At 47.7% G+C, this 14388-nt stretch overlaps 1 protein-coding gene across 1 annotated transcript in view; it reads right to left on the bottom strand.

Annotated features, from left to right (window-relative positions):
• CAPN5 (calpain 5) overlaps positions 1-574 on the bottom strand; it is a gene marked incomplete at its 3' end in the record, with an annotated part of 48971 nt that extends 48397 nt beyond the window's left edge. Inside the window, exon 1 of the mRNA XM_084200901.1 lies at positions 439-574. The remainder of the gene's footprint in view (positions 1-438) is intronic.
• Between the last annotated feature and the right edge of the window lie 13814 nt (positions 575-14388).

The following is a 14388-nucleotide window of genomic DNA, read 5'->3' as shown; positions in this document are numbered from 1 at the left end:
CTCAAAGTTTCTGTCCAGCCTGGCTCCACAAGCTGAACTGGGGGGCAGTTGTGGGGTTTTAATCATCCGAGATGCAACTTTCCTTTACACCACGCCGAGTACCCCGACTTCAGCACCCCCAAACACCAGCGCTCACACCAGCGCTTGTTGAAGGCAAACGCAGCAGCGTGCTCCGCGCAGGGGAGGAGCAGGGTGCCTGCTTCGGGCTTTTTTCCTCCAAAAACCCTTTACGCACGCACACGCTCACTTACAAACACGCACTGCCCCCATCCCGGACTGCAGCTGCTACGCGGTTCCCAAAGCCACAGGTGCCCCCGAGCATCCCCCGAGGACGCGGCGGGACCCCCGGGCGGGGCGCGGAGCCGTCCCCCCGCGGAGGGAGCAGCGGCGGCGCTGCAGGGACGAGCCACCCCCTCCCGGGGCCGGGGGTCGCCTTACCTGCCCGGGGCTGGGGCGGGTGCCCGGTGCCGGTGCCGCCGCTCCGGGCGCGCCGCTGCCCGCAGCGCTTCGCCTCCCGCAAGCACCGCCCCGACGGGCGGGCAGGGACCGCGCCTGCGCCCGGCACCGCGCTCCGAGCGCGAAGGGAACCGGCACCGGCACCGGGACGCGCCACGGAACCGGCACCGACACTGCCAATGGCACCGGCGATGAGGACCGGCACCGGCGATGGGAACCGGCACTGGGATCGGGGATGGGAACCGGGAACGGGATCGGGAACTGGACAGCGAACCGGCACCGGGAACTCTCGCTGGGAAAGGGAACCGGCACCGGAAACCGGCACTCCCCACTGCTGGGACCTGTGGTCACTACTGGGAGTGGGGATTGGCACCACCCGGTAGTGGGAAACGGGAACGGCGCCAGCTGGCTCTGGTCCAGGATTTGGGGACCAGTCTGGTGAATGGGGATTCAGGTCCAACATTACCGGGACACTAGGACCTGGGATCCCATCACTGGGAACAGGAGCTGGCACCAGTTTGGGCAGGGAATAGGAGTGGGGAACTGGGGCTACTCTGACACCAGCAGCACCAGCTGGGAACTGGAACTGGGACCAGCACCTGCATACCTGGACACTGGCTCTACCACTGGGACCCTCCAGGCACTAGCACTTGGCCCAGCATTGCCCTGGCACTGGGAACTGGACAAGCTGGAGCACCATGCACCACCACCAGCTGGGCCACCGAGACACCAGGGAGCGGGGAGGCATTAGGACATAACCCATGGAGGGTGCAGGGGAGAGTCATCAGAGGCTGCAGGATTTGGGGGCAAAGGGCGCATCCCCCGTAAGGGATAGCATGGGGCATGGTCACAGAGGTTGAGGAGATGTGTTTTCCTGCCCAAGACCAAAGTTAGTCCCCTTTTCTCATTTGTAAGAGGGAAGCTGAGGCGCTGGGAGGGGGAGGATCAAAGGCTGGGCATGCACTTGGCCCACCTGCACATCCATGGAGGTCAATGTGCAACAGGCATGGTGGGGCTGGTGATGGGGCAACGTGTCCAGATTGGTGGAAAGCTTTCCCAGCTCACAGAAAGACATTCAAGAGGGGAAAACCAAACAAGAGCCACACAAAAGTGCATCCCCCTTGGTGGGAAGGAGCCTGTGAGGTTTTACAGACCCTCTGTCAGGGGCAGCTCTGATCTGCTGTGCTGACTTGACACACAAACCTTATTGGTAGTGTTCATGGTTGATCGTAATTTGAGCCAAAAATAGATGGCAAGGAAAGAACAACTAAAGAAAACATTTGGAAGTGACAAGAATAAACTTCTCACATTTAAAATCGTGGGTGGCCAGACTCTTCTAATCAACAAAAAAAAAAAGGCTAAAAAACCAGGGTTAGCTGCTGCCTGCCAGTGACAGCGTGAATGCTTGAGGACATCTGCTTGCCACATTAGCGGTAATGCAGTGAAATTTTGGTGATAAAATTAGAAAGGAGGCCGTGCCCAGAGCAGCATTGGCCTGGCACAGGCTTCTGTTCCCATCGAGGTGTCACCTGCAGCTGTACGTGGTCCCCACGAATCACATGAGTGATTCACCTCCTCTAGGACCAGCCACTTCCTCCAGTTTCTCATTATCTGAAGCCCTCGTGAACTTTTCATATTAAGGTATTTTCCTGTTAGTTTTGTAGTTTCATTACTTATTCAATTCATGCAATACTTGTGCTACAATTATTTCAATTCATTTATTAGTTAAATGAATAGGAAAGCCAAAACTCTGTGCTTCCACAAAGGCTTTGTTTGGCAGCAAAAGCTGTTTTCTAACATTTTCCTTCTCTTTGCTTGTTTTCCCATCTCCCCCACAGATCTCAGGGCTGCTGAAAACCAGGTGTTTCATACCCCTCTGTTCTATCCCCTCATTGAAACTGCCCCAGAAAATAGCCCCAACCCCTGCTGTATTTAGGTCTCAAGCCTGTCCATGTGCAGTGCTGAACCATCATCCCTCCATGGTGGGAAATTCCAGTAGCAAAAGGCAAAGACCAAAATAAAAGACAAACCCTCAATCTGTGAAGATTTTTAAGGGGGAAGGGTAGACCCTGAACAGGTCTCCAACCTCAGAATCCCCTCAATAGCCTTAAAGCCAGCTGCCAGGCAGACTAGGGCAGGGATGGAAGGTGCTGCTGCTGCCCCCTGGGAGGGCAAGGAGAGAATAGAGCCTCTTTTGATTTGTGATGTGTTTTAATTGAGAGACGCTCCATCAGTGTAAATTAATTAATGTGGTCGTCCTTCCTTCCTCTCACCAGCACAGGTACCTCTTGCCCAGTCAGCCACTGTGGGCTGGCTTTAGTAGAAAGTAATTTCCAACTGAGCTGTTTCACCAATTTGACCCCAAAGCTGCTGAAGGGGAGGATCTCACTGATGGGGACAGAAGGCACAGGGTGGAGTTTGTCACACACAGGGGTGATGAGTGATGCTGTGCAGAGTTGGATGAAAGGGTTAAAAAGAGGAAAAATGAAAAAAGGAAAAGAACTCACCCTTGAGACAAATCAACAGCAGGAGCCTGGCTTTTATTTTGTTATCAGGCTGGAAAAGCACTAGGGAAAAGCTGGAAAACATTAGGGAGAAGCTCTTCCACTGCATTTAAGCAGCAAGTGAGTCTCCAGAGATTCCTCTTGCCCCACAGGGAAGTGGAGCCCCAGTCTGCACTCGTGGCAGGCCCAGATCTTCCTGATTAACTTAGTTGCATTTTCGATTTCAGCCTTAGCGGGGGAAGGAAAATTATGTAAATACGATTTATAACAACACTTCACGTGTCCTCAGTGCCATGCAAATGAAGCCACAGTGACAGGGCTGACATGGAGGCTTGCAGGGGAAAGGAAGAAATAATGATTCTTTAAAACCAGACCCCAAAAATAAGTAGGAATAAGGTAAAAGGCAAAGTGGATGAGGAAAGCTGCAGCCGGTGATTCCTCCAACAAATAGAATATCATGATTCCCTCTGGGATTTCAAAGCAGATAACTTAGTGAGGTTTTCCTTCCTCCCAGGAATATTTGTTGTTCTTTCTCATTCCAGGGGCCCCCAAGGTGAGATTTAATCCCAGGATGGTTCAAAGTGAGTGTCTGCCTGCCCAAAGCAGTGGGAGTTGAAGAGCTGCTCAATCCCGCCATCCCTGCTCCTGCAAGGCCAGCTTTTCCCTCCCGAGGGCACATGTTTGGGTGAGAAAGGTGAGATAATTGCAGGTGGGTGGTTGGTGCCTGTATCCTCACTTTTATGCCACAGAGATACAGGGAGCAACCTCCAACGTCCCCATCCCCAAGGCAGGAGCTGCCTGGTGAGAGTTCTAAGCACCGGTGAGTGATCCCATCAGGTTGCAATCTGCAGCTCCTCTTTGAAGACATCACAAAATGAGCCTCTGGTTGTCCATCTGCACTTGAATTAAACCTCATTGTTCTGAATTCTGCAAAGTTTTTCACCCCTGAGTTGCAGCCTCTGGAATACCAGTAATGTATTCTCTCCTTTCCCTCTCCACATGATTGCAGCATAATCTCCTACTCACTTGATTTATTTAAGCAGGCCTTCAGATGCTCCAGTAATGGGAGTCATTTAGGTCCCTCTGCAGATATGTATTTATTTATTGCTGTTCATTTAAACTGCAGAGCCAGTTGGCAGGAGAGACGCAAGACTGGGGTCACAAGGATGTTAAATTATTCGCTGTCAAAAATAGCTGGTTGAGAAAGTTAAATTAAGCAAGGTCACTCAAGGTCATAGTCAATCACCAGTGGGAGGAGATGGGCATTAATTAGCTCTTTTATTTATGGGGGTCATCGTGACCAAAGGACCAGCAGTTGTAACAAAAAGGCAAACTGTAGCGACTCCTTGTATTTTTGGCAGAAGCAGCTCTTGGATGAGAAGCTGACTTGCTGCCCTTGACCACGCTGGAGAAGTTGAGGCTATTGAAAGGCAATGTTGTGATGTTCAGCAAGACCCTGTGGAGCCCCACAAAGCATGGCTGGGGACTTTCCCTTTTCAAAGCCTGTCTCGGGGCTGAACTCAGCAATGCTCCTTCTACAAAAAACCTTTGCCAGAGGCCAGGGAGGTGCTTAGCAGGGAGGAGGTGTCAGAAGGCACCTGAGATACTTGGGGATATCTTTGGTCATTCATGCAGACAGGCCCTTGCCTGAGATTTTACTGCCTCCCTTGGCAGGCAGTTCAGAAGCTGCATATCCATCCTGCTAATACTTGTATTTCATTTCCCGTTTGAATTTCATCAGCATTTTCCTGCTATCATGGGACCTCGTAACACCCTTTTCCTCCTAGTTTAAGGCTGCCTAGGGTCAGGCCTCTCCTCCCTTTCCATTCTCCTCTGCCATGCACTGCCAGGAATGTGATTTAGTGGTGGAATGGCTGGGCTCCATGACCTTAGAGCACTTGCCCAACTCAAGTAAGTCTATGATCAGTTTAAGTAGGAAATTCAGCTCATAAACTAGGTAGGAATTACCTGGGGTCACTGGCAGCCAGAAGATCCTCACTTTGTAGCTTGCTGGACAACCATGCCCAGGAGAACAGCAGGAACACAACAGCCAAGTATTTAATGGCAGCAATGACATCTTTACCCAAAGATCCATAATGTGACTGTTCTTCATGAAAAGACCCCTTTTTCCCCAGTTTCTGCAGACAGTGCAAGGTGGAAACCATAAGGCCTGATGAAAGCCACCTCTGCCCCACTGAATGCATCAGCTGTGGTTCGGGGTGCGCACGCACTGTGATCTGCACCGCGGCCGGCTGGCAAACAGCTCGCACTAATTGAGAACTCTGCTGGGAAATCCATACCATTAATTAATTGTCTTTATCAGCACTCACTGCTGCACAGTCACAAATCAAGCAGCTCTCTACTGGGCTGTCTGCTAGTAAAGTAATGTGGAAGGCAAGCAGCAAGGAGCTCCTTGATTAGAGGAATGAAATCAGGGCATTGGGATTTGTACTGGAGGAGAAGGTTGATGCTGCACCTGAGATCAGTGTGGGAGCTGTGGCCCTGAGAGATGCTGAGACTGGCCTTTCCCTGAAAATCTAGTGAGGTAAATCAGCAGAGGAAAGGTTATCTGGGATCGTATCTAAAGAAGGTAACTCAGGTATTGCAAACCAAGCTCTAGCAGCACCTGGCTGCTTAAGCACTTAGTCTTCTCCTCTATCCTGAATCCCCCTTGAATTCTTCTTGTTAGAGGTGACACAAGCATGGGAAATGGGGCTGAGGTCCCCAGTCTCATGGCCATGTGAACAGCCTTTTGCTCAGCACTGCATAATGAGAAGAAAGCTGACTTTAACACCTTTCCTACTCTGCATCGCTCAGGTCTCCCTACAGGAGTGCTTCACAGAACCACAGATTGGTCTGGGTTGGAAGGGACCTTAAAGGTCACCTAATAACCAGCCCCCTGCCGTGGACAGGAACATCTTTTGTAAGAGCAGGTTGCTCCAAGCCCCATCCAACCTGCCCTTGAACACACCCAGGGATAGGTAGGACCTCTGTTACAGAGACAGCCTGGGAGAGTTAGTGTTGTTCAGCCTGGAGAAGAGGAGGCTCCAGGAAGACCTTAGAGCCTATTCCAGTACCTAAAGGGGCTACAAGAGAGCTGCAGAGGGACTTTTAACACAGGCATGGAGTGGTAGGACATGGAAGAATGGCTTCAAAGTGACAGAGAAGGTTTAGATTAGCTAATAGCAAGAAATTCATTCATGGGAGGATGTTGAGGCACTGGCACAGATTGCCCAGAGAAGCTGCAGCTGCTCCATCCCTGGAAGTGTTCAAGACCAGGCTGGATGAGGGCCTGGAGCAACCTGGTCCAGTGAAAAGTGTTCTGTCCATGGCAGGGGGTTTGGAACTAAATAGCCACTTAGTTCCCTGCCAACACAAACCATTCTACAACTCCAGGCCATAAATCCTCCAGGACTCTGGTCATCATTCAGCCATGACCGCCCTCCTGGAGGGGGCCAGGGCTCAGCTGCTTTGGCAGGAGTGCACCTCTGCCTGAGAGCAGACAGTGTTATAGGTGTTCAGTCAATGATCTTGATTTTTACACAGCATTTTCCAGAGTGAGAAGCAAGACTGTTTGGAAAACAAGCAGGTTGCCAGCAATCCTACATTCCCTAGAGTGAAGAGGAATGCAAGGAGCAAATGGCACTGCTGTCCTCTCAACTGCTCTTTGTTTATGACAGGTCAGAAGCCACCCTAACAAATGCTGACTCCAAACAGTCCTGACAAGCATTTTCCAGGCAATTTGCCTGCCCTTTCTATTCTTCACTGAAAAAAGGAACCTTTTTTCCACTTCTGCCACCATCTCTGCCTCCATCTCCCAGCAGAGGGACATGGAAACTCCTGATTCCAGCAGCTCCTGAGCTGGGCAAGGCAGCATATCAAGGCTCTTCCACAAAACTCATCTTGCAGAAAAGTAGCTTGTTTTGATATAAGATCAAATAAGATCTTGGATTGACAAGAATAATTCATCCCTGGGATCACTTGAATTACTTTGGATTTACGCTGGTATAACAGAGACCTAGTTTTGCTTGATTTAACTTCCCTCTCCTACCAGACATGCTCTCTGCGCAAAAGCAGTGGCTTGCTCCTGAAGGACTCACAGAACAACAGAATTCACTTTTCCTAAGGAAATTTTGGGAAACCCTGCTGTGTTTTGAGTTTCTCCCTGCTTCTCAGCTGCCTAGCAATATTGCCCATTTATAAGGTGTAGATACATCAAAGCACTGCCTGGTTTCTCCTGTGGCAGAAGACTTTTGTTCCAGGCAGTGATCCCCAGATGTTACTGCCCTCCTTGGCTTTTGGAATGGCCATACCTGGGGAGGAGGAGCAGGCAAATGTTGGACCTCATGGGAACACCCTGACCAAGTCCTTGCTACCACTAACGCAGAGCAAAGCTCCCAGAAGACAAATGTGACTCAGATGATTCCCTGCAAGACAAGACAGTAAGATGAGTAGCCAGCAAATCTGAAAGTACAAATTTCCCCAGGAATTTACTAAATTTGTGCAGTATATTTCTTACTGAGCTACTTCCAGTGAACTCCAGGACCATGGACTGGCCACTCACATCCACTGCACTGCAAGGAAATGGATGTTTTGGAGGGGCTGAGGATACTTTGTCACTGTGGCCATGTCTTCCAACAGTGCCTTTTCCCCCTGCACCAGGAACCATGCCCTCCTGTTTACATCACTGACACCCCATGGAAACTTGACCCCTGTGAATTTTCCCACCACTTCCAAGGCAGATATTTTTGTTCTACAACCTCCTCCTCTTCAGCAAGGAACATCTGTAGGACAATGTCCTGGAGGCTTGTAGGGTACTTCCTTCTATGTATTGTTATCAGCCTAACCTTGACCCAACATCAGCGTGCAGCCAACTCTAGCACTTGTGCTGACTCCTGCAGTTGGTGAGGAAACCAACTCCAAAATCTGCTCCCAGGTGTCTCTGATTACAGAGCTCAGGGGAAATTGCTTGGGTATTAATTGGAGAGGTCACCTCCACACCTCAGCTTCATCCGAGCTGAGCTTCAAACACAAGGCAAGCATAAAACCATCAGTGCAGTCAAGATTTATTTGCTGCAGTACAGACAGGCTGGAAAGGTAGGCTGTGTGGGAAAAACAATAGTGATGTAATTCTTTGTGAAAACTCCAGGAGCAAGGCACTTCTTAACATCCTCATCTAAGCTCTGAACTGTAACTGAGATGCTGTACTTGGGAGCTCACAAGAGCCTTGACTTGGGTACTCAACATTTGCTCGGAAATCATCCTCACTTCTTGCCAGTGTCTAGTGATTGACTTCTGCCATATCCTCCCCTTCAAGCTCTATGTTTTAGGGGAAAAATACTGTACTGTAGCCAAAAAGACTATGTAGGAGAAGATGTTCCCAAATGTACTTTTTTTCAGAGATCTTTGACACCAATAGTCTTTCATTGCTGCCAGTCTGAGAAATGAACTCAAGCATAATTTTAAAAGCTCCGGATATGCTTTTTTAAAATGCACTGGGGAAAGCAGCAATTATCCAGCACAGCTGATGAGACTGGTGCTTACCAGAAGACAGTCCCCTCACACACCCATAATCTGGATGCTAATTAAACCAATGACATCTTATATATCTCCATTTCCCTCTTTTACAAAGTTTTAGAGAATGGGAATGTTTCAGTCTTGAGGAGAATATGACAAAAATATTTGCCCAGAGAAGCTGTGGCTGCCCCATTCCTGGAAGTGTTCAAGGCCGGGTTGGATGGGACTCTGAGAAACCTGCTCTAGGTGTCCCTGCCCATGACATAAGGGTTGGAAGAAGATGATCCTGAAGGTCCCTTACACCCAAACCATTCCATGATGCTATTTTTAGATGCTCTGTATCATCACTGCAGCCTCAGGCATTGCAAGGCCCCCTCAGTTTTCAGAGGGTTCCCAGAAATGCTTCTCCACAACCCCCAAAACTATGATGTGTCTAAGGCCTGCCTAAACTTCAGAAAAGCCTGCTGATTTAGCTATGGGGTTCTTTTTCAAACTTTATTTACTTGGCCCTCCAAATAGCTTTCTCCCATATTTTTGCACAACACAACTGCATTAGTCAAGTAAATGAATAACTATACCATTTCTGAGGAGAGCTGTGGTGCTGCCAAGAAGCAGTTACCTCATTAAATCTGTGTCATATCTACTTTCACTCACACAAGGAGGCATGTTTTGGCTGCTGGACAGTGGTCAGGAGCTGGGAATTTGGGCTTTTTTTGTGTTTTGGATTCTCGGTGGTTTTTTTTTAAAGGAATCTGTGTTGCACAGTCTGTCAGATGCAATGGCAAAGAAATCAGGAACCCTCTGATCCTGAAAAAAAGTAAATATCATTCCATCTTCTGGAGAAAATTATATGCAGGTCACAGTTAGCATTTTCCTTGCAGTGTGGAAGAAGCAGAGTTACTCCATTTCTCTCCTGACTCTGCAACTGTGCAGAGTCTCGTGCTGCAATTACTGATCTCATTAACAAAGCACTGCCAGACCTGGCTGGGATTTGGAGAGGCGATCTAGGGAAATGATAGGTATTGCAAGAAGAGGTAGGGCTGATTCACAGCTTGGCTATCTTCCCTCTGAATCAGCAGGAAAATAATTAATATACAGGCTAGCAATCAGAGACAGCAGCCAGCAGTCCTTACAATCTGAAGTCCTCCTTATTTTTCAGTAACTCAGATAATTTTACTTACTTTCCAGTTGTGTTAATTAACAAACAATTGTGTGAATCATTCGGGGAGGAAAAGCAAAGATAAAATTATTAGCTTTACCTTTAATTCTCAGTGGAGCCTCTTGTTTCACCTGGGCAAGTGTTTGCCACCTAAATGCTCAGGACTTGCCACAGTGCTTATAGTAGACCTCAAGGACCTGGGCTGTGGAAGGACATAATTCCTGTTGCAAGGGGCCTGTGGGAGGGATTTGGGATGCCTGACCAGGGTGTTGCATCCTTTGAGAGCCCCTGATTTTGCTCAAAGATTTCCCTGGGGGTGGCACTGTCTCACATGCACATCTCTGTATTTCAAAAGGGAAAAAGAGAGAAGAAACAGACCCAGCAGTAGTCACACAGACAGAAATACCAATCACCATGTATGAGGCTGGGAAATCTTGCTGCCCAAGGATATAAATCCACCTCAAAGCATCCAGGTTACTTCATCTTTGCATATGGTGTTTTAATGGCTGGTGATACACACAGCCAGCGGAATGTCTTTTCATTGTTAGATGTCTTTGCCAAAAAGAAAGCATTAAAGCCAAAAAGAGACAGAGGAAAAAGTATTTCAAAAGTTCCTATTTCAACTCTGAAGACTGGGAAAAATTCTTAAAAAAACAAAAAAACAACCAGTTTAGTGACATCAATAATTTAGAGGAAAAAAAAGGAAGATTAAATTCCCCTTCACATTTCAGCTTCTTACAAGGTAAAAAGCCCAAAGGAGGGACAAGGCTTGTATCTAATTGCTCTATTGGGGAATACTTTCCAAGTCTAGCTTTGGAGTGGGCAGGCAGGGGATGCTATAGGATCCCTGTCCCCAGAGGTTTCAAAGAGGCTGAGCATGGCAGCTGTAGGGATGGAGCATTGTGGCAGCCCTCACTGGCTCATCTCGTTCCCCCAAGAGAAAACAGGGTAAGTGCCAGGCACAAACACCCCTGTGCTTTTGGTACAGCTCCCACTGCCACTGCGTGGCTGTGCGTCAGTTTTGACCTGGGGTTGAATTAACCAGTGAGACACTTCAACCAGGGACACAGGGCTTGTCCCTTCCTCTGGGCACCTTAATTGAAGAGGCATTGCTCCAGTCGTACCCACAGATTAATGTTGTCAGCCTGAGGTCTCTGTCAGGAGAGGTCCCACAGCCCCAGATCTGGGTGAGTGCAAGAGATTGCAGGAATCACATCAGTCACTTCTCATTAGCCAAGCCAAGGAAAAAATATATCCTTTAATGCAAGAGCAGTAGAGTTTTATTTTCATATTGACCTGAACCGTACCTTCACAGCTCATAGAGATGTATGCTCTTTTCCAGGACCCATATATGAGGCTTAAAACTACTGTCACACCATAATGAATAAATGAGACTCCTTCTGCCCTGTCTAATTTGCTGACTTCCAACTTCAAGCTTCAGGAGCTTGAAGCTTCAAGCTGCCATCTCTGATATTATCAGACAGTATATATATATACACAATTGAAGTACAGCTCTCTAAGAAGAGACAGCCAAGCTGGACATGGATTAATGCAGAATAACACCAGGTTTCATTTGAAATTAGAGTTTGTAAAGAGATGTTCTTTACCTACAGCCTTCCAACATGATGATGTTTCCACTCCAGATATAAATCACCACACTTGCTCGAGATAATTGCTTCCAGTACTGTGTTTAGCGCTGTTGAACATAATTAAGGCAAGAATGGCCAGGTTTTTATTCTCATTTAGGGTTCTGCCCTTAATATGTTTAAACACTGATATCCCCTAAAGCCTGATCATCACGAGTTTGACTTGGGGTTGTTGCTCTCACGGTTGTACAAACCTGACAAGGGCTTGCTGATGTGCCCTGTGATGCTTACTGGAGAGGAAGAGATCTGCTGGGATGTAATACAGCTCATGGCATGAGAAAAAGGCTTCTTACTCCACCCTGAACATGAACACCACATGATGTGAGCATATGGACAAAGCCACTTAGTATCAGATGTCCTGGGCGTTACTGAAGAGCCACAACCACTCTGGAGGGATGTGCATGAGTGCCTTGGTTGCAAAGCAAATTGATAGTGAACTGTCAAATCCAGGGGGATGTGGCAGAAAGATTTTCAGCAGAAACAAGTCCACAGCGTTAATCAGCCCTCCTGCTTTAATTAATGTCAGCAGCAAGAAAACAGCTGGAGTTTGTTTGTTTTTCAGATAACCTGTATAAAAATATCCCTTCTGTAGCAGCTCTGTTTTCATGCTGTGGCTTGCAGGTTCATTGTTGTTTTTCATCTTGTAACTAGCACTTAATCTTGCTTTCATTTCAGCAGAGGTGGGATGTTAAAAATGAGATGATTAAAGAAAAAATCCCAAACAAATAGAAGAAAAAAACCCCAAAACAAATGAACCCTCAGAGGACTCTAAATGAGCAAAACCCTGTTAAGCAATAAAACCCTGTGAAGCAATGACTCACAAGTGCCTGGACAGGTTTGCCTGGCTGCAGAGGGGATCTGGTTGTTCTGTTCATCACTTATCCTACCTGAGAAGTTGGATTTGTCCCCAGGCTTCTACAATACTGCAATATTTTAACAAATGTACTCCGTTCCACTGTTCGGCACTGAGTCAACACACCAGCTATGAGGAAAAAGCAGTGCTAAGGTTAGACATCCACATAAATCACCACAGCTCTGATACTCAGCCAGCCTATAAATATTAGGGGTTTGACATCAGTTTACATCAGCAGAGTAACTTGCTTAATTCCATTTCTGCGGGATCGTGTGAGCTGCTGTTGATTAGCATTCACCTACCTGGCTTCCAGGATGAGAGATCAGAGTCAGCACCCTTGATGTCCAAAGGTGTTTCTGGGTGCTGTGCTGTGGGCACGAGGCCCACAGGACCTGCACACGCTCCAGCTGGTCCCTGTGTTCGCTCTACGTGTGTGTCAGGGCCACTAATTACTGCTAATTTCATTAAGTTGGTGTGTGCTTCTTGCATGCATCATAAAGTCAGTCTGAGTGAAGATGATTAATAAGGTTGGATGTTTTTAGTAGCTATTTGTATTGCTGTAGCAGCTGGAAAGTGTCAGGCACTGAGAGCCTTGGGTGTTGCATGTGAGCAAGGTGAGATATCCAGCTTGGGGGTGACTCACCTTGGAAAGGAGTTTAGGAGCCAGCATGCTAAATTAACTATAGTGTGATTGCAAAATAGGTCTAAAGTAAATCCACAAAGTTTCTGCTTGTAGGTTAGGATGTTTTATCCATCACACACAGTGCTTCACACAACATTAGTTCTGTCTTGGCAAAGACAGAGTTCTACGTGTCCCTCACACACAAAAGGTGAATGAGGACATCATCCCAGCTCTGTTCCTGCTGAGGGTGCAAGGGACCTCTTCTTGAGCTCATCACATTATCTCCTCTTGGGTGACCAAGTTTGAATCCAGGCATTTGTCCTTGTCCTGCTTCTTTTGATCCTCTCTCATGCCAGCACAACCCTGGTCCATGTCCCCATACGGACCCATCAGAGAACCCCTCAAAAATGACCCACAGAAGAGACAGATCCACCACAGCTTCATTAGTGACTCCATTGTCTTGTCCATCTCCATGAACTTAGGAACAAATATCCAGGCTGGATAGTTAGCTCCTCTGCTAACTCTCTCCACACAGCACCATGAACAGACAAACCTGTGACTGGAGCCACTGGGATTTAAGTGGTGCAAATATAGACCTTCACTTTTAGCCTTTGAACAGGCTGAATTAAAAAAAAAACCAAACAAAGCAAAACAACAACAAAAATGAAAAAAAAAAGGCACCAAAAACCAAGGGGGGGAAGGAGAGAAAAATAATACAGCTAAGTAAATTAGCAGTCTTGAAAGGGAATCGTCAAGCTCAAAATTCAATTTTCTGTTTGGGAGGAGGGCTTGGACAGAACCACAGTGTTTTTATCCCCAGGGAAATTTCGAAGTATTACTCAGCTCTAGACCAGGCACAAGCTCAATATGCAAAGTTGGATTTCACCCAGCCTCAGAGTTCTGGCAATATTTGTCTGCAGAGTCTGGATGTGCCTCTGTATGCAGCACCACTGAGAGGAGATGGTACAGCTTGCCTCAGCCATTTACCCCACTGTCTCTGAGGTTTTCTGCCTTGTCTTCACCCCTGAATAGTTAACTCCAGGCTGTCCCTGCAGACACAGCTTTGAGAGAGATAAGCAGGAGAAAATGGGGTCTCTGAGCATCTGGGAGAACAGCCAGAAGTGGGGAAAACACCTTATGGTCATTACCAGACTCTGGCTGCTGAGGTGTGATGAAACTTGCTGGATTAGCGCCTGGTTGTCCACAATTCCTGTCTGGAAAGGTTCTGCCCTGCAGTGATTATCCTGCTGTCTCATTGAAAGGAGCAGGAAAAGGCTGAAGCAAAGGCTGTGCAAATTGCACGCTCTGGGCTGCCTGCACGTTCACCTAACTCCTGCCTTTTCCTCTCCCATCCATATCACCTACTTACAGTCCCTTCAAACTGGTGCATGCTGGGGAAGGCCTTTGAAGGGAAGACGGTCCTGCAGTGTTTACTACACTCTGAGCAAGGCCCAGTGCCCAAAGCGCCCCAGCACAAGGCAGAAAGACTGGGGAACTCTACGGAACAGCATCCAGATGAACCAACCAGCCCTGTGCAACACAGACACCAAGAACCACCTGGGAAATGTTGTATTTAAAACAAAATTCTTTAATAGTTTGTACTATAAAGACACAAATTAGTGCTTGACTGC

Source organism: Fringilla coelebs (assembly GCF_963513975.1).
Source record: "Fringilla coelebs genome assembly, chromosome: 2".
In the NCBI taxonomy this organism is placed as follows: domain Eukaryota; kingdom Metazoa; phylum Chordata; class Aves; order Passeriformes; family Fringillidae; genus Fringilla; species Fringilla coelebs.
The sequence above is the reverse complement of the archived record's forward strand: the minus strand, read 5'-3'. Positions and strand labels throughout refer to the sequence as shown.